Source organism: Xenopus tropicalis, chromosome 8 (genome assembly GCF_000004195.4).
Source record: "Xenopus tropicalis strain Nigerian chromosome 8, UCB_Xtro_10.0, whole genome shotgun sequence".
NCBI classification, from domain to species: domain Eukaryota; kingdom Metazoa; phylum Chordata; class Amphibia; order Anura; family Pipidae; genus Xenopus; species Xenopus tropicalis.
This window is the reverse complement of record NC_030684.2, coordinates 37,934,731-37,953,266: the sequence shown is the minus strand read 5'-3', so window position 1 is coordinate 37,953,266 and position 18,536 is coordinate 37,934,731. Positions and strand designations below refer to the sequence as shown.

The following is an 18,536-nucleotide window of genomic DNA, read 5'->3' as shown; positions in this document are numbered from 1 at the left end:
CTCACATCTGTCCCATAGTGTTTCCCTTACTTGGAAATGGAACCGACGCTATTCCTGTCATTTATAGTAATGTGTCAGTATCTCGTTGAACCCTGCCTAGTCAAGGAGCAAATAATTACACAGAGGAAAAAGCCACTGTCTCTCATTAATTTACATTAGACCCATTTACACAATATGACAATGAACAAGTCAATACTCTAGAAGTAAATCTTCAGCTGCTTCCAGGGTTGGACTTGTCTGCCGGGACACCAGGAAAAAACGAGGTGGGCCCCTAGGCCCTCTAGTTAATTTGGCGCAGCACATCCTGTCAGCATACTAAAAACATCTGTACCAGCTGGTCTGTTTGGGTGAAATATATGCTGCCGGCAGGTGCCCAGCTTCACAAATCAGAAAGTGATGCGAGCAGGAGCACAAGCAAGTGATTTGGGATGTGGATTCAACATAGCCAGCGTCACTCACTTCTAGCTGTGGAGAGAAACTGTTCGGGTCGGATTGACTAAATTAACTGTGCACCTCGGTCCAAGATGGTCCAAGCTGTGGGCCCTGCTCACGTGATCAGTGGACTTAGCCCTCTGTGAGTGAAGCTGGCGGCTGGCCTGCACCTAATCGTAAGTGCTACGTTTCTGACAGCAGGCAGCAGTCTTAGCCCATCACCCAGCATGTAGTGCGGCTCTGCAGTAGCAAAACCGATCAGTAGCTCCCCCCCCCCCACACTTCAGTCGCATCTCAGAGTTATTGCTGCTGCGCAGTAAATGACCAGAGTTCAGCTTAAAGCTACAGATCTGCTCAGCTCCGTGACTCACAGCAAATCAAACAGCTTGATTTGAAGGAGAAGGAAAGGTAAAGAGTAAAGAGTTCATCTCAAAATGCAGGCATACCTTCAGTTGTCTCAATAGTGCCCTTAAGTCTCCCCATATTTCTCCCGTTCAGATGATCAGAAGCCAAACAGGAAGGAAAAACGCTGAGCTGGGTATAGAAGATTCCCATAATGCAACGCTCCTGCACAGACTTAGGGACTTGGACCGTAGACAGCGCATGCACACAAACAGGAGGCTCCACCTAGCGTCTGGTTGCCATGGCAACCACCGCCCTTACAAACACTGTAGGCGGCGGCAGCATGGGACACAGGTGCTGGTGGGGGGGGGAGGCAAGCGGGGACGGGAGCGGAGCGGGTGGCGGCGGTGGACGCAGCCGCCAGGCAGGTGCTGAGGAGAGAGAGGCACCTTTCACTGAAACAAAGCGATGGTGGCGCCGTTCACTGAAAGGGAAGCATGACACGAGCCGACAAGAGGATGCGAGCGTGGGGGGGGGGGGGGGGCGTGATGTAGTGGTGGTGCTGACAAGAGGCTGGATACACAACACGAGGACACAAGCCGACAAGAGGATGCGAGCGGCGGGGGTAGCTGACAAGAGGCAAGTGGATACACATAAAGATGCAGCTGCTGGGGGGGGGGAGACACAGAAGGATGCGGGGGGGGGCGTATAGAGGATGTTGGGGACGCATGCGCAGTAGAGACAGTGAGGAAAGCGGAGTGGGCATGCTTTGTTAAAGATGGCGGTGCCGTTCACTGAAACAAGTATGTAGAATGTAGCAGGTGTATCTTTAATTAGGAAAGCTAGAAATATAGCGTTTTTACATAGCAATTGTAGTACTATTTAATAGTGTGCTTAAAGGAGAATGCAAGTCAAAATTTAAAAAGCATAATGCCCAATAGTCCTCCTATTGTTTAGTAAAAACGCCACACTTTTGGCTCACCTAATCAAATATTTACTCAGTCACAGTTACTTCACATTTTCTAGAACAGGCAGCCATCTCTAAAAAGGTATTCTCCCTTCCTTTCCCTCCTTGCTTCATACTGCACGTGTTTCATTCCCTCCCCCCCTCCCCTCTGCCAGATCCACTTCTGATTGGCTGGTGGGCATGTGTAGCTCAGGACAGGAGACAGGATCAAGTTACACACATGCTCAGAGAATAGGAAGGCTGCCGCTGGCACCTACAGGAAGGGGAGAGAGATTTCAGTGATGTCACTGTAGGCTTCACACTGCTGTAGGCTGCCAGCACTATATCTCAGAGAAGCAAGCAGGGATCTGGGAATTTAGATATGCAGTAAGTACTTAAAAAGAATGCCTTTTAATTAATATTAACCTTTCCTTGTCCTTTAAAGGTTTGTACAGGGTCATACAAAAGCAGCGTTTTTGATTTGCTACATAGGTCACACTATGTTGAAAGGATGTCAAGTCTGAAAAAGAATGCACGATTATAGGAGAAGGAAAGGCTAAGTCACCTGGGGGTGCCAAAATGTTAGGCACCCCCCAGTGACTTACATGACCTACCTTGTACCCCGGGCTGGTGCCCGTTAGGAGAAAACAGCACCAGCCCGGGGCACCTGTAGACACGGCTTCCTCCTTCCTTTGCGCGCTGCTGGCGAAATCCGTGGGCCGGCACATGCGCAGTACAGTGAAAAGCCCACTTTAATGTTTAAGTTCGGCTTTTCACTCTACTGCGCATGCGCGCGCAAGCGAGGAGGAAGGAGGAAGTGCTGCAGCTACCCCGGGCTGGTGCTGTTCTCTCCGTACAGGGGCACCAGCCCGGGGTAAAAGGTAAGTGATCTAAGTTACTTGGGGGTGCCTAACATTTTGGCACCCCCAAGTAACTTAGCCTTTCCTTCTCCTTTAAGGATAAAAGGAGATAGAAGAAAGGGATTTAGGGAAAATAATTATATATAAAAGATATATTTGTTTTTGCAGTGTGTAAACTTGCTGTTAAAATCTTCTTGGTGGGGGCACCAGCTGCGGGGCTTGCCTGGGGTGCTAGAAAACCTGCTCCCAACACTGGGGGTGGGGGGCCCTGAGGGGAGAGCCCCGGTGGCCCCCAGTCCGACACTGGCTCAGTCGTTTAGGTTTGGGGTATTCAATACGGGCTGCCCTCACCTGGATTTCCGCCCACTGCTGTCACAAAGCTGCAGATTCCGGAAGAGAATTACTAGAGCGCTTGTCTCTTCTCTCCCCTTCACAGCTTTCTCTACTCAACGTTTTCGTCCCAGCAGAGCCGTACGGGGATTAGAATTGAGTCCATACTGAGCAACAGTCCCATTCTTCCTACAACAGCCTACAGCTCCCGCAAAGCTAGTGGAACGCAGGCTTCCTTCTGCCTGACTCAAACTCCCGCCGCAAGTCTCATCTCGCGAGATTTCCCCCAAGGCGCCATGACGCGTTACAGAGCTGCCTGTGGGAGTGACAGACGGGGGAGCTTACACTAGCTGAAGGGGCTAGTACGGTACCGTGTTTCTCTTTACATAGATAAATAAAACACTTTTATTTTGTATTAGTAGACAGCAGTGGCCATCTCCGCTTCCAATGTATAGCGAACTGAAAAAAACCCATTTGCTGGTTCCATATAGAACCTGCTGACTAACCTGCTGGATCAGAGGTTATTGTGCTGCTGAAAACAGTAGTAGCGCAGGCTGCTGGCATAAGGTTCAGATAAATAATGTGAAAAACATTCCCACCTGTTGTACTATATTTCCTCCATATACAGTCAGCATAGTGATTTAATTACCAGCCACCTTGTAGGCACAAGCTGCTGGCCACACACAGCCTATTTTCAGCCGACAGACTTTCATGACACTCATCAAGACATAAGTTTAACCATGTTGGAAATCCACCCATAGGATGACCAGACTGCTATGTGGAAGTCGGTACCCCGACCATTCTTGACTCTTTCTTAATACCCATAAGCAGCAAAGTCATTGGTTGTCCTGGTTTTTTATTTTAGCTGATTGACTTTAGAGCAACTCTTGTTCTCCCAAACAATTTTTGGGGGTAAATAAACACAGATAATCATGAACATTTATAAAAAGGCATTAAAATCTGTGTGTGTGTGGCCAGTTTCCTTGAGTCTATTGCTATTTTCTGCTACTTTGCACTGAAAATAAGTAAAGGAAGCATTTGGAACCTTTCCCATGTGATCCTCTGCTCATACCAGAAACTAACCATAGACTGTAGGCACACACAAGTATATATATATATATCTTATTCCATATGAAATATGAGAAAGGGTTTGTACTTGCAGTGCCATTTTCTCCACTTTTTCCCATGTGTTGCAATTAAACAGTTTATAAAGATAATGTTTGAATTGGATCACTTTTTGTTAACACAAACCCATCTGTTTTCAATCAACTTTAGAAGCACAGAAACCCTAGGAACAAAATTTGCCAAGATAAATGCAAATTACAGCAATAAGAAATATTTCACAAACTACTTATAGTATTTTTTGCAGCTGTAGAAAGAATGACTTAGACTCTCAATCCTTTAGCACACCCATTTTACGATGATAATTTTTTATAATTGTGGGTGTGGGGATGCAGGGTGAATAGTCGTAGAGCGATGTATATGTTTTCCCACTGGTGATTTACATTACTGCCAGTGAGAAAGCATTTTCAAGAGATTTGTCGCTTGCTGTAGCCCAGATATAAAGGAATATTGTCACAGAAAAATAGTTGTAGCTCAGAGAATTTAGTTCCTATGGTTTCAGGCAAGCCACACTAACCATTTGTCTTCTTCAGTAATTGAAATAAACTGCTGATTTGTAGTGTGCCAGAATGTAATAGGAAGTGAAATGATCTGTGTATATAATACTGTAATCATAACTGGCTGGGGTAGATATGTGCAGTACAAGCATGAATTACACAACTGCTTTTTGTTTCACTGCTGATAAGAATCTTTGGCCCATGGGCCCCTGTGCAAGGTTTAGTTCTGTGACCCAAAGGAAAAGAAAAAGGTTTTTATATGCAGATTAGTTTTGATTGGTTTTGGTATTCAGCAAAATCTTTTGTAGAATATTCTGCATTTTTATGAACCCCAAAATATTGGATTTGTTGCACCCCAAGCTCCATGACAGTGCCCTGTTTGAGGGGTGTGTTCCATTTGTGAAGAGAGGGTGATACCCAGATTCTCCTTTGGACCCCACTTTGTGGAGTTGGGGTGGGTGCTGCTGGACTGCTCGAAGAGAGAGGCCTCAGGGAGAGACGGGGGGCAGGAGTCCTGATTAATGAGAAGCCTTAAGCTAGACCAAACACCTTAGTGGGAATTGGGTAGGGGACTGCGAGAATCACCATGCTTTAGATATTTTAAGCCTAGCTCAGGGGTGGGCAAACTTTTTGGCTCAGGGGCCACATTGACTTACAGACAGGTCGGCGTTATGCCAAGGGCTGCTATCAGAAATCACATGGCCTCTCAGCTCCTCTCCAGCTTCTCACCCAGCATGCTCCAGCTCCACTCCACAGCATCCTTTAGCTCCCCCCAGCATCCTTCAGCTCCCCCCCTCCAGCATTCTACAGCTCCACACCCCATCATCCTCCAACCTCTCCTCAAAATCCTCCCTCCAGCCCCTCCCATCTTCTCCCCCCCAGCGACCTACGGCTCCCTGCTGCTCCATCCTCCAGTGGCCTGCTTCCTCCGTCCTTGACTGCTTCTGTCCCCCGGCTCCCTGCTACATCCTTTTATACGGTTGCGCCCTGTGCGTGCTGACGTCGCACACACGGGGCGCAACCAATCAGGGCCCGTCATTCTTTTAAGGGGGCCGGAGTCGGCGGGCCAGATTAAAAAGGCCAATGGGCTGGATGTGGCCCGTGGGCCGTAGTTTGCCTACCCCTGGCCTAGCTCCTGTCTTAGCACACTAAAGATATGGGAGACCATCATGGTATTTAGTTATTTAGTATGAGCAAGCCTGTGCTCCATTTTCACTCAGAGAAAAGGGATCCAAGTTAGTTTATATTCCATGGGAGGCAATCGCTGAATTTTCTAGAACAGTATGGCTAAATGCCCATTGTAAGATTACCCTGTGAAGGAGCTGACACTCCATTGTATATTTGATGAGATTGAATGATCTATCAGTGATAGATGCTGCATAATGTGATATCAGTGTTCAGTCTAATAAGTGACATACCTTCTTTTTCTTTTCTTTTTCAATAATTGTTTTGTTTAAGAACCCCTGGCACCCAAGATTTCCTCTGAAATTGTAAGTGATTGAATTTAACCTAAAGACCCTCTACCTTCACTATGCCTATAAGGGCCCAGCTGCAAGAGAGAAAGAGAATGAGGCATTGAGAGCAAGAGGAGTTCTACATCTACATCATACTGGAAGTTACCATAACTTTGAATATGACATGTAAGTTGTTATCTATGTCTTTCTACAGGGTAACATCTTAGTGAGGATCAATTGCCTTGCGTAGATGTCTATATATGGAACATCTTGTTTTAGCAGGTAGAATATAAAAGCAAACTGCTCCGTATTTGTTAAATCCCTAAAGTTATTTACAGCATTTCTGCTATTCAGAAAATGTTTTGGGGAATTTAATGCTTATGAAGACATTGTATTCCCACATATTACCTTCAGAACATTCAGCAGTCAAGTTGTACAATAAGTGTAATTTATTGGAGAAAAGGCTGCTACATTGCAGTCTATAGACAACTTCCGTAGTGCTGGTTGGAGCAACCACATTGGCATAGGTACTGTGACTCAACATCCGGTACTGTGAAGAACCGCTCCTTCACTTTTGGACTGGTCGAGGTAGCAGGTTAGGAAAATATATAAATTAGTATTAGTTGTAGCTAAAGGTCCATGGGTCCCATTAAAGGGGCGGTTCATCATAAAGTTAACTTTAAATATGTTATAGAATTGCCTATTCCAAGTTTCTTTTCAATTGGCCTTCATTTTTTATTTCTTACAGTTATTGATCTATTTGCCTTTTTCTTCTAACTCTTTCCAGCTTTCAAATGGGGGTGTTGACCAGCTGCTAGAAACACACTATTGTGCCAGTGCTCGGTCTAACCCACAATCTGGAGTTGACCAGCTGCTATAAACGATAAAAAGCCATTAATTATACACAAACAGAAAGAAAGTTTGCCAGCGCTTAGTTTGCCTTTAAAAATAATTTTTACAAAAAATGAGCTAAAGGGAGGTGCAATAGGTCTTAATACTCAGTCACATTGTTTTCTGGGGGACTTTATTTTAATTGCATCACAAACTCAAAATCATTAGACAGTGTAGGACTCACGTACAATGAGGGGCCTTGACGTGGCACGTGAGCTTACATATTTTGGCCAAAGTGTGGTACTAACACCTCATTTTTTGTAAAAATTATTTTTAAAGGCAAACTAAGCGCTGGCAAACTTTCTTTCTCTTTGTGTATAATTAATGGCTTTTTATCGTTTATAGCAGCTGGTCAACTCCAGATTGTGGGTTAGACCGAGCGCTGGCACAATAGTGTGTTTCTAGCAGCTGGTCAACACTACAGTGTGGGTTAGACCGAGCGCTGGCGATTTCTTTCTGTGTTTTGTGTACAAATTGTAGCCAAATTTAGCTTCTATCTGCTATGTAGCCTTTAAACCAATGAATCACTTTCATGTGTGTGCTAATGAGCTGGGGCTTAAAAGTTCCCTGCTTTCCCACTAGAGCCTTTTTGAGCTAAAGGTAGGTGCAATAGGTCTTAATACTCAGTCACATTGTTTTCTGGGGGACTTTATTTTAATTGCATCACAAACTCAAAGTCATTAGACAGTGTAGGACTCACGTACAATGAGGGGCCTTGACGTGGCACGTGAGCTTACATATTTTGGCCAAAGTGTGGTACTAACACCTCATTTTTTGTAAAAATTATTTTTAAAGGCAAACTAAGCACTGGCAAACTTTCTTTCTCTTTCAAATGGGGGTCCCTGACCCCGGCAGTCAAAAAACGATTGCTCTGTGAGGCTAAAGTTTTATTTTTATTGTTATTTTTTATAACTTGTTTTTCTATTCAGGTCCTCTCCTATTCATTTACCATCCTCTCATTCCAACTGCTCCCTAGTTGCTAAGGTAATTTGGACCCTAGCAACCAGATAGCTGCTGAAACTCCAATCTGCAGAGCTGCTAAACAGAATAATACTTTGTACATCATACTAAGAGTTAGAGGTTAATGGTGAAAAACCCCTTTTAAAGGACCTCCAGTTTACTAGTTTTATTTATACCTGTTTTATTCAGCCACAACCTTCAACCTCTGCATGTAATATAATTAGAAGGCAAATGTATTACAACAGATTTTGGTACTATAGGTACAATATTTATATATATATATATATCTTGCTAATTAAATGCTTTATAAGTGTATTTATACTGACCATGTGGCACTGGCAGCCAATGGGAATTCACTATTGGCCACCAAAGGTTGCTTGTGGCCAAGGTATTTAATAGTGACAGAATGTGTTTTTGGTATAACAGAGACCTGCTGAGATATATGGGTGTATTTAGCCATAGATTTTCAATAGGGGGCCATGCATGCTTTTAAGACCCCAGGTCCACTGTTATTTGACTGTAAATGGAATTATTTTGTTGATTGCTTGATTGACAGGGATCGAAATCTGTATTATTTATGTATGCAGTGCTGCTGGTATTTTCTGGTTCAGTGACTTAGACCCATAGAGCTAAGCGTAGAGATATCAGATGAGTATAGATGGAGCCTTTCTTTCCAACATATAGTGCCAGGCCATGGTCTACTGATGCCGGAGGCCCAGTGCGCAGCATTCCCATGCCCCCCTTACCGTGCAGAATTGGGATTGCAAAACCTGTCCTACACCCTGCTTCTATACCCTCCGATAGTTATGTCACTATAATTAGGTTTCTGATTATATTGATGTGACATCCCACTCTGTGAGAGAACAGTCCTGGACTGACCTAGGCAGGCTTGGACTGGAAAACTGCCAGGATAGGGGAGAAGTTACAGGCAATACAATGGGTACCTGCTGAAGACATGAGCATTCTCTACCAAACATGGAAGCATTTGACAAATCCTAAGAAGATTTCCTATTCTATTTCATTGCTTGGTTAATGCAAAATCCGCATCTTCTCGTCTACCCAATGAATATCATCTGCATTACATTTCCTTTGAGGGGGCACCTGATAACCCAGGCATACAGCCTTCATGCCATGAATGGGAATGGTGGAGGATGCCAAGAGTGACCATTATAAACACTGTCTTCAGCCTGTTAGGCCAGTGTGAGAATGCTTGGTAGAGCAACCAATACGCACAGGAGGAGGGCACCTGTGACTCGCAGGCACTGAACCTTTCAGTGTTTCTTCATTGCTAATTTGATCCATTCTCTCACTCTCTAACCTACTATATATTACCCCTGCAAAATGACACAATACCCAGAATAAAGACACATACACACAGTGGCTTGATGGTAAATCTGCGAAAGTGCAGTTTTATTAATAATAATTAGAAACTTATAGATTGTATAGAAAATATGATTAATAATTATTAAAATTAATAGATTGGGCTGTCTATGAAGATTCTCATTCATCCAGGTCATGATATACAGTATCGAGTAGAATTAAGTCTAAAACAACTGGACTTTTCTGAGTTTTTCTTGAAAACGTTTCACCACTCATCCGAGTGGCTTCTTCAGTTCAAATGACTGGTAGGGAATTCCCCGGTATTTAAACTCTTGATGGTAGTAGAGTCACAGACATCCAATCACAATGGTTCCATTGAACTTGTTCAGTTAGGTGTTAGCTGAAACTGACAGGTATAAGAAGGTATGATCCAATCACAATGGTACCAAGATTCTCATTGATGAAGGTGTTAATCCTTCAAAGTACATGACTGGAAGTGTGAACTGTTGTGAAACTGCCGGGGTAAGGATGTCAACGCGCCATTGTATGTTGGTGACAAGCGGTGTCTCAGGCCCCCTCCTCTGTTCAGGGATGGTTTTTCCAGGTTGGCATAAATGGCCTCTTTCACACCTCTTTCAAACCATCTGTCCTCTCGGTCCAAAATATGCACGTTACTGTCCTCAAAAGAGTGACCTTTTTCCTTGAGGTGTAGATAGACCGCTGAGTCTTGTCCTGAGGAGTTTGCCCGCCTATGTTGGGCCATTCTCTTACAGAGAGGTTGTTTTGTCTCCCCAATGTATAAGTCTGAGCACTCTTCACTACACTGGACAGCATAGACCACATTACTTTTCATGTGCTTGGGTGTTGGGTCTTTCGGGTGCACCAGCTTCTGTCTCAGGGTGTTGCTGGGTTTGAAAAACACAGGAATGCGATGTTTGTTGAAAATTCTCCTAAGTTTTTCTGATGTTCCAGCAACATATGGAATGACTATGTTGTTTCGCCTGCTGTGTTCCTCCCTTCTGTTTGTAGGTCTGGTCTTTCTGTTGGTCTTTGATTTGGTTTTGATGAAGGCCCAGTCTGGGTACCCACAAGTTTTCAGAGCTCCTTTTAGATGTTTATATTCTTTCTCCTTGGCCTCTGCCAAGGGAACAACACCAAGTCATTGGTTCAGATATGTGGATGACACCTGGGTCAAAATTAAAGAACGCGAGGTTCCAGCCTTCACCAAACACATAAACTCGGTGGACAAAAACATCACGTTCACAAGGGAAGATGTGAAAGACAGCAAACTGGCTTTTTTGGACTGTGCTATAGTTATCAAAGAGGGGAGGGACCTGGATATTGAAGTATACAGGAAACCCACCCACACAGACCAGTACTTGCTGTTTGATTCCCACCACCCTTTGGAACATAAACTGGGTGTAATTAGGACTCTACATCATCGGGCTGAAACTGTGGCATCCAATGCAGAGGCCAAGGAGAAAGAATATAAACATCTAAAAGGAGCTCTGAAAACTTGTGGGTACCCAGACTGGGCCTTCATCAAAACCAAATCAAAGACCAACAGAAAGACCAGACCTACAAACAGAAGGGAGGAACACAGCAGGCGAAACAACATAGTCATTCCATATGTTGCTGGAACATCAGAAAAACTTAGGAGAATTTTCAACAAACATCGCATTCCTGTGTTTTTCAAACCCAGCAACACCCTGAGACAGAAGCTGGTGCACCCGAAAGACCCAACACCCAAGCACATGAAAAGTAATGTGGTCTATGCTGTCCAGTGTAGTGAAGAGTGCTCAGACTTATACATTGGGGAGACAAAACAACCTCTCTGTAAGAGAATGGCCCAACATAGGCGGGCAAACTCCTCAGGACAAGACTCAGCGGTCTATCTACACCTCAAGGAAAAAGGTCACTCTTTTGAGGACAGTAACGTGCATATTTTGGACCGAGAGGACAGATGGTTTGAAAGAGGTGTGAAAGAGGCCATTTATGCCAACCTGGAAAAACCATCCCTGAACAGAGGAGGGGGCCTGAGACACCGCTTGTCACCAACATACAATGGCGCGTTGACATCCTTACCCCGGCAGTTTCACAACAGTTCACACTTCCAGTCATGTACTTTGAAGGATTAACACCTTCATCAATGAGAATCTTGGTACCATTGTGATTGGATCATACCTTCTTACACCTGTCAGTTTCAGCTAACACCTAACTGAACAAGTTCAATGGAACCATTGTGATTGGATGTCTGTGACTCTACTACCATCAAGAGTTTAAATACCGGGGAATTCCCTACCAGTCATTTGAACTGAAGAAGCCACTCGGATGAGTGGTGAAACGTTTTCAAGAAAAACTCAGAAAAGTCCAGTTGTTTTAGACTTAATTCTACTCGATACTGTATATCATGACCTGGATGAATGAGAATAGATTGGGCTATTTTGATTCTGAGGAAGGCAAAAACCTCTGGAAGCTTGGGCCAATCTGCTTCATTAGAGGGAAAAATTCCTTCCTGACTCCTTAACGGCAATCGGATTTCTCCCAGGATCAAATGCGCCCTATTAAACCAAGGGTAGGGGAAACAGTAAGCAATATGGAAGCATACACACGAGCACCATTTAGCTGCAAGGTGAATCCTGCATTTCCTTCCAAGCAGCCTGCAGACCCCGGCTTCTGCAGTTTGATGGATGGAATGAAAAGAAATTCAGGACTGACCGAGTTTGCTTAAGGGTGCTTTTGTTTATGGTGCCATATTGGGTTGAAAGAGAAGGTAACGTGGGTGTAACAGGGGTGAGTGTAAGGGGGGGCGCTACTGGTGCTATTGTAGTGAAAGGAAAGGGAGGCAGTGGTGGTGAGGGAAAGGGATATGGCAGCATACACATGATTGCCATTAAGCTGCTGGGTTAAGGCTACATTCCCTCGCTGCAGACCCCGGCTTCTGCAGTCTGATGGATGGAGCAAAAAGGAGAGTCTACCGTGTAGCTTAAGGGTGATCCTGTTTATGGTGCCATATTGGGTTGAAAGAGAAGGTAACGTGGGTGTAACAGGGGTGAGTGTAAGGGGGGCGCTACTGGTGCTATTGTAGTGAAAGGAAAGGGAGGCAGTGGTGGTGAGGGAAAGGGATATGGCAGCATACACATGATTGCCATTAAGCTGCTGGGTTAAGGCTACATTCCCTCGCTGCAGACCCCGGCTTCTGCAGTTTGATGGATGGAGTGAATAGGAGAGTCTACCGTGTAGCTTAAGGGTGATCCTGTTTATGGTGCCATATTGGGATGAAAGAGGTGATAACTCATATATAATTAATCTATTATTAACTAATAACGGTGGAACTGGGGTAAATGTAACATATGTAATAACATAAAAATTGCAAAGCTGGTGAAACTATAAAGGGAGAGACTGCTGGTTGTATTACAGTGAAAAGAGAGGGAGGCAAAAAGAGTGATGTGACCGCATAACAAAAATGCTTTTAAGCTGCTAGGTGAATGCTGCATTCCCTTCCATTCCATTGAACCCAGGCAGCCTGCAGACCCCGGCTTCTGCAGTCTGATGGATGGAGCGAGAAGGAATGCAGGGTCTACCCTGCATGTGGCTTAAGAAGTGTTCCTGTTTATGGTGGCAGATTTTGGTTGAAACAGGAGGTACTGGTGGTGGAACTGCGGAAGGTGGCAGGTGAGACATCACTGGTGGAACTGCAGTGAGTGTAAGAGGAGACACTGCTGCAGAGGAAGGAAAAAGAGGCAGTTTTTAAAGAAACCAAGATATGGCAGCATGCACATGAGTGCCATTAAGCTGCTGCATTCCCTTCCATTCCATTGGACCCCAGGAAGCCTGCAGACCCCGGCTTCTGCAGTCTGATGGATGGAGTGAAAAGGAATGCAGGGTCTAACGAATGCTTGAGGGCGCTTCTGTGTATGATTCCATATCTGTTTGAAAGAAGAGGTCCTGCTGGTGGTGGCAGGGGGGGCATCGTTGGTAGGAATGCGGTGGTTGTCAGAGGAGGCACCGCTGGTGAAAGTGCATGGGAGCACTACTGGTGGTATTGCTGTGTAATTAGGGGAGCACGGATGGTGGAATTACAGCAGATGTAAGTTGAGGCACTGCTGGTTGAACAGAGTTGGATGAAAGGACTGGTGGAAATATGGTGGATAGAAGGAGATGCACTGATGGTTTTACCTGAACACCTGAAGCTTGAGGAAGGGTCATTGCTGATAGAACTGCATTTACTTAAACAGGTGATACCTGAATGGTGGTACTGCAGTATTTGGTACTTTGGAAACTGCTGATGGAGCTGTTGGTAGGTGCCATTTCTAAACGCTTCTGAGACCAGCCTACAAAAGCCAAACAATAAACTTAGAATTAAATCCACACATTTTTAAGTGATATTCCTGTAGATATTCTATAGCACTTAGGGGATGCACTCCTTATTGGTTACCTTGTTATGTTAACAAGTTTTTTTATTGTGCAGGATTTTTTTGTGATTATTTTTCATGCATCAGAGCAATCATCTCAGAGGTCACCTTAGTATTCCCATAGAATCCCCAATGTGCCTGATTCCCATAACCAGCTCTGATCAGTTCCCTTGCACCTTTAACGTGCTAGGCATTTTTTCTTCTGATTTGTGCTACTTGTCTTTTAACTCAGGCCCTTTCTTACCTATTATCCCATTAGGACCTAAAATGCTGAATAGTCGAAGTCCTGAAAGGCTTCTTCGATGTTATCTGCCATTTCAGCACAAGGTCCTTTGGGCAGCGTTAGATTGGCTGGCAGCTTGGTGTACTTCTCATCAAAGTAGCTGACATCCTCCGGTCCGTTGAGGCTGGGTACGAACGGGGCTGTTGCCTTCCCATCAATGATGTCATCCCAGGCTGTGTTCTGCAAACAGGTACCATAAAAATGCTTGTTATTTAAAGTTCTTCAGAAAATGGCACCTTACGGCCATTTTTAGAAGCTGAGATAGTATCCAGGGGTATTTCCCAGAAGATATTAGAATTATTATGACAATAGAGACAGAGAACTTACATTAAAGAATGGATGATGAGCTACATCCTCTGCATCATCCTGGGTAGAACCCAGTCGCTCCTCTGGATTCTTCATCAAGAGCTACAAGAACAGAAAATGGCAGTTACATGTACAGAAGCATCGGGGAGACTCAAGAGTTAAATTATAAAGTGGTCGCTGAGCTAAAGAGCTGGTTGTAATAAACAGATAGCTCAGTGCTACTTACCTGTGATATAAAGCTCAGTGCTTGTGGTTCCAGGGAGTCGGGATAGTGTGGCTCATCCTCCTCAATCCACTCATACATGAAATCTATGTCCTTTCCGGTGAAGGGTCTCTGCATTGTATAATAAGAATGTATTAGGGGACCAGGATTATTAAAAAGAGAGAGTGCTTTATGAGGTTAGATAAATAACAGTAGATCTATTTATTTCTGTATTACCTCCCTCTATAACTGACCAGTGGCAATTTCTACTTACTGTTCCAAGGAGCATTTCATACACGATGACTCCAAGAGCCCACCAGTCGACAGCTCTTGTGTATTGCTCCTCCTTCACGAGCTCTGGTGCCATGTAAGCTGGAGTGCCAAGTATGGTGCCTGTTCTGTCTCCATATCCAATGCCTTAAAAAAAAGCCAAATTGTAAGTGATATTTATTGAGGCATTATTGCCAGTGTAAACCGTAAATTAGTCCACTTTGTGCTGGATAATTATACAAGGCCCTCTTACCTGTTTTGCCCATGCCAAAATCTGCGATTTTTAAATAGCCAGCTTGATCTATGAGTATATTTCCTGGCTTTAAATCTCTGCATTTAAACAAAATGGAAATATTATAATTACACATTAAAACTGCTGCCAGACAATTCTGCCTCTTGTTCTATTTCCTTCCCATATCCTTCTAAATAGTGACTTTGAATCTGTAGCTGTCCTGCTGCTAAACTGCAACAGCTACAAAACTCCAGGTTGTACTTGCCACTAAGGGTAAAGACACACGGAGCTACTAGTAGCAGCTACTTTTTCATGGCTATTAAACGCTAAAAAAAAATTCTCTGCCATGGACAATAATAAGAATCGGTAAATGATCAGTATTGTCTATTTTAGTAGCTGCTTCAAGTAGCTGCTCCATGTGTCTTCACCCTAAAGGTACCTAGCTCTTTATAAACTCTTACCTGTGTATGACATCTTTGGTATGGATCGCAGACAGGCCTAGGGTAATACAGGCAGAGTAGAACCTGCAAGCATAAGGAAAGTACATTTGATCATTATATGCTGCCTTCATATAGGAAACTCACTATTTAGTGTAGCGTAACTGCCAGTTCTCTCATCCTCCCCTACTCTTCAGTCTCCTGTAACTCTGGGACTGTATGTATAAAAGCCCAAATATTCACCTAATTTATACTTACGTAGCTTTCTCCAGATCGAAGTGCCCACAGCTCTCCAGGTGCGTTCTTAAAGTCCCTCCTGCAACAAACTCCATGATAAAAAACAGATGATATTTGCTTTTAAATGTGGCATATAAATCCACTAAAAACCTGTCCGGATTCACCAACTGCCCAATCTGCTTTTCGGCTAAGATGCTGAAAGATGAAAGAGAAAATATGTCCAATATAAGTAAAATATAATGGTAACAAAAGCAACTGAATGGAAGGAAGGCAAGTGAAGAGATAAGTGTATAAAATGAAAAAGACTGACAGACAGAATGTGACTGCCAATTAACATCTTAGGCCTATCAGATTATGCAATTATTCCCCATGCATTTACCGTTGTATGTCCTCTTCGTTGTCGATGTTGTCCTTCTTGAGCACCTTCAGGGCACAGATTATATTTGCCGGAAGGTACTCAACAAGTAGAACCTGGCACAAGAGAGTGAGTTTAGTGACACTGAATGTTCCCTTGTATATATTGCCAAATTCTAATTAGAGACTTAATGACTTACTTTGCCAAAGCTTCCTCTGCCTAGAACTTGAATGCGACGAAAATCTGTTGCATTAAAACTGCAGAACTGCAGCTCTCTGGAAAGGAAGAAACAGAAATTGTTTCTTATGCAACATAGTATATATATGTACACACTATTCATTTCCAGTATTGAGGTTTTGTCTTACTGAGTGCTTTGGGTCTCCTCTAATGGCTCCTCTGCCTGGCAATCCCTCTGAGTTGGACTATAATCACCAGGGTGAGGGCCCTGTGATGTTCCCGAGGAGTCTCCTTCATGCACTTGCACGTCGCTATTGGGATAAAGTAATTGTGGTAAAAGATCATTATAATGCAAATGTACAGTTAATAATAGAAAGCAAGCTAACCTGCGGCCTTGCCTATAAAGAGTGATCTTACCTGTCTTCCTCTTTCTCAGGCTGCTGTTGTTCCACATTGGCCTCTTCGTCATCCTCCTCATCTTCTGCAGGTAAGTCACTATAAGTATAATACAGGTTAATATCCATTCTTAATCCCTTGCTTAGTTATTGATTACCTGTAAACTATCCTATTTCCCTCAGCTGATTCATTCTCCATAATCCCCAATACTGTAGCACCCCCGCCATATCTCATAGAGGGCACAGTATTATAGGGGCCATCTATAATATTGTGTATAATGGAATCTCCCAGCTAAATGCATGTTCATATTACCATTTGTCCTCTTCTGCATCTTCATTTTCCTCTGCAGGTACTTCACTTTAATTGGAAGAATAACACAGTTATTGTTAAGATTGTATTGCTCTTATTTGAAAGAATAGGGCAGGGATTTAATCTGGCCTCTGAGAAACTCCAATAAATCCTTACCTGTCAGGTGGAACTTGGGGCTGCTCTGTCTCTGGCCCCGGTTCTTCAGCAGAATCATCAGGATGGTGCTGCAAACAAAAAAGGATCACAAGGATAAGATAAGGGGAAATGTTTGTGCTCTGCCCAAGACATAAATGTAATGTCAATGTAATGTACTCACTTGGGAAGAGTCACTGGCGGTGTCTGAAATGACTGGAACCTCAGGCCCAGTGACCTTCTCTGCTGGGAAAACTACATCGATGTCATTTGTAGTCTCAGTCGTCTCCAGTACAGCATCTGAAACTATGGAAAACAAGTATGATAGACATAAGGAGTTTCAAATACATACATATTATTAAATCTGAGGATGTGAAGGAGGACAATTTGAAATGCCCATGGTTCTCTTCACATTGTACAATTGTACCTGGTTAAGGCTTAAGGGCTGTTTCTTGATTTTTATGACTTTTGATTTCAAATATACATGCAAATGCTTCTAAGTCAATGCAAAGTAATCTATAATCTAAGTGTGATGCCCATGAAGTTGTAGTGGGTGTGCTGTTATGGTTCCACGCAGTTTCCACATATAATGAAAATAGGAAAGGAAAGAGGCCAGAGATAGTTGTAGCTCACCTCGAGTGTTCTCTGCTTCCTTCCGAGCTATCTCCTGAGTGAGCTTGAGGAGAGAGGAGTAAAGGGCTTTCACCTTTTCCTCACTGCTCTTCCTCAGCTCCTTCACCTGGGCTTTGGTCTTTCTGTTCTTGGTGGCCCGGTACAGCTTTTCCGCCCCTGCTGCTACGCGTGTCTCCTTTTGAATGGTGCTTACCAGCTGATGTTTCATAGCTAAAAGCTCAGAATAATCAAAACACTGTTTGGTGTCCTCAGCCTATAGAGAATGGAAAAAATTAAGCTCTTGAAATCAGCTCAAACTTAAGTGAATGTTAAACTAATAAACATGTGAAGAACAGCAAAAAAATACAACAGCTATTTGACTAAATATTTATTATAAGCGGAGGAATTTCTTTTTGCAGTGACAGTTCCCCTTTATATCTGGCGGCAAGGCCTCACCCTCAGGCAGGAAACAATGGCTTTATATTTCCATCAGCCTTACCTCAGTGTTTTGCTGCTGGTGCAAGATGTTACACAGCTTGGCACCCATCTTGAATCTCCTGTATCAGGAAAGAAAGGTTGGTATTAGTCACTGCTTTATTGGAGATAAAAAAAAAACTACAAGCTCAAGTGGTAACTAGAAAGGGAAGTTTGAGAACAAACTTCATGTTGGGTTGAAAAACATGAAATCACTGAATGAAATCTGATCTGTTGTTTGCTCGGCCCACTTTTTCTAACCTTGGACCACAGTTATGTAGTAAAAATCACTGTGCAAGATTTGGGTACCCTGTAGTGTATGAATGGCAGCAATTTAAATTTCCCCACTGAAAGTCAACGAAAGACATCTGATTGGCGGTTGGTGGCTCCGCCCATTTTTTTTATAACCTGGAACTGCAGTTACCCAGTGATTAACTCTGCAAAGTTTAGGGACCCTAGGATTAATAATTAAAGAACGGCAGCACTTTAAATTTAAACCAATAAAAGTCAATAGGTAAATTGTGGTTGGTGGGTGTGCCCACTTT

General features: G+C 43.6%; 2 long non-coding RNA genes across 14 annotated transcripts in view; one reads left to right on the top strand and one right to left on the bottom strand.

The window, feature by feature from the left end:
- The window catches only part of LOC108644438, a 52,488-nt gene extending 49,285 nt beyond the window's left edge, over positions 1-3,203 (bottom strand). For 3 of the 10 annotated variants that reach the window (XR_004219511.1, XR_004219513.1, XR_004219517.1), the window contains exon 1: positions 2,932-3,199. This is a non-coding gene — a long non-coding RNA (uncharacterized LOC108644438). Of the gene's footprint in view, positions 1-2,931 lie in introns of all 10 variants that reach the window. The other 7 variants (XR_004219514.1, XR_004219515.1, XR_004219519.1 and 4 more) reach the window with 6 other exon arrangements.
- The window catches only part of LOC108645242, a 51,235-nt gene that overhangs the window by 27,081 nt on the left and 5,618 nt on the right, over positions 1-18,536 (top strand). For 2 of the 4 annotated variants that reach the window (XR_004219542.1, XR_004219540.1), the window contains exons 2-4: positions 13,802-14,042; positions 16,505-16,555; positions 17,937-18,092. This is a non-coding gene — a long non-coding RNA (uncharacterized LOC108645242). The remainder of the gene's footprint in view (positions 1-13,801; positions 14,043-16,504; positions 16,556-17,936; positions 18,093-18,536) is intronic. The other 2 variants (XR_004219543.1, XR_004219541.1) reach the window with 2 other exon arrangements.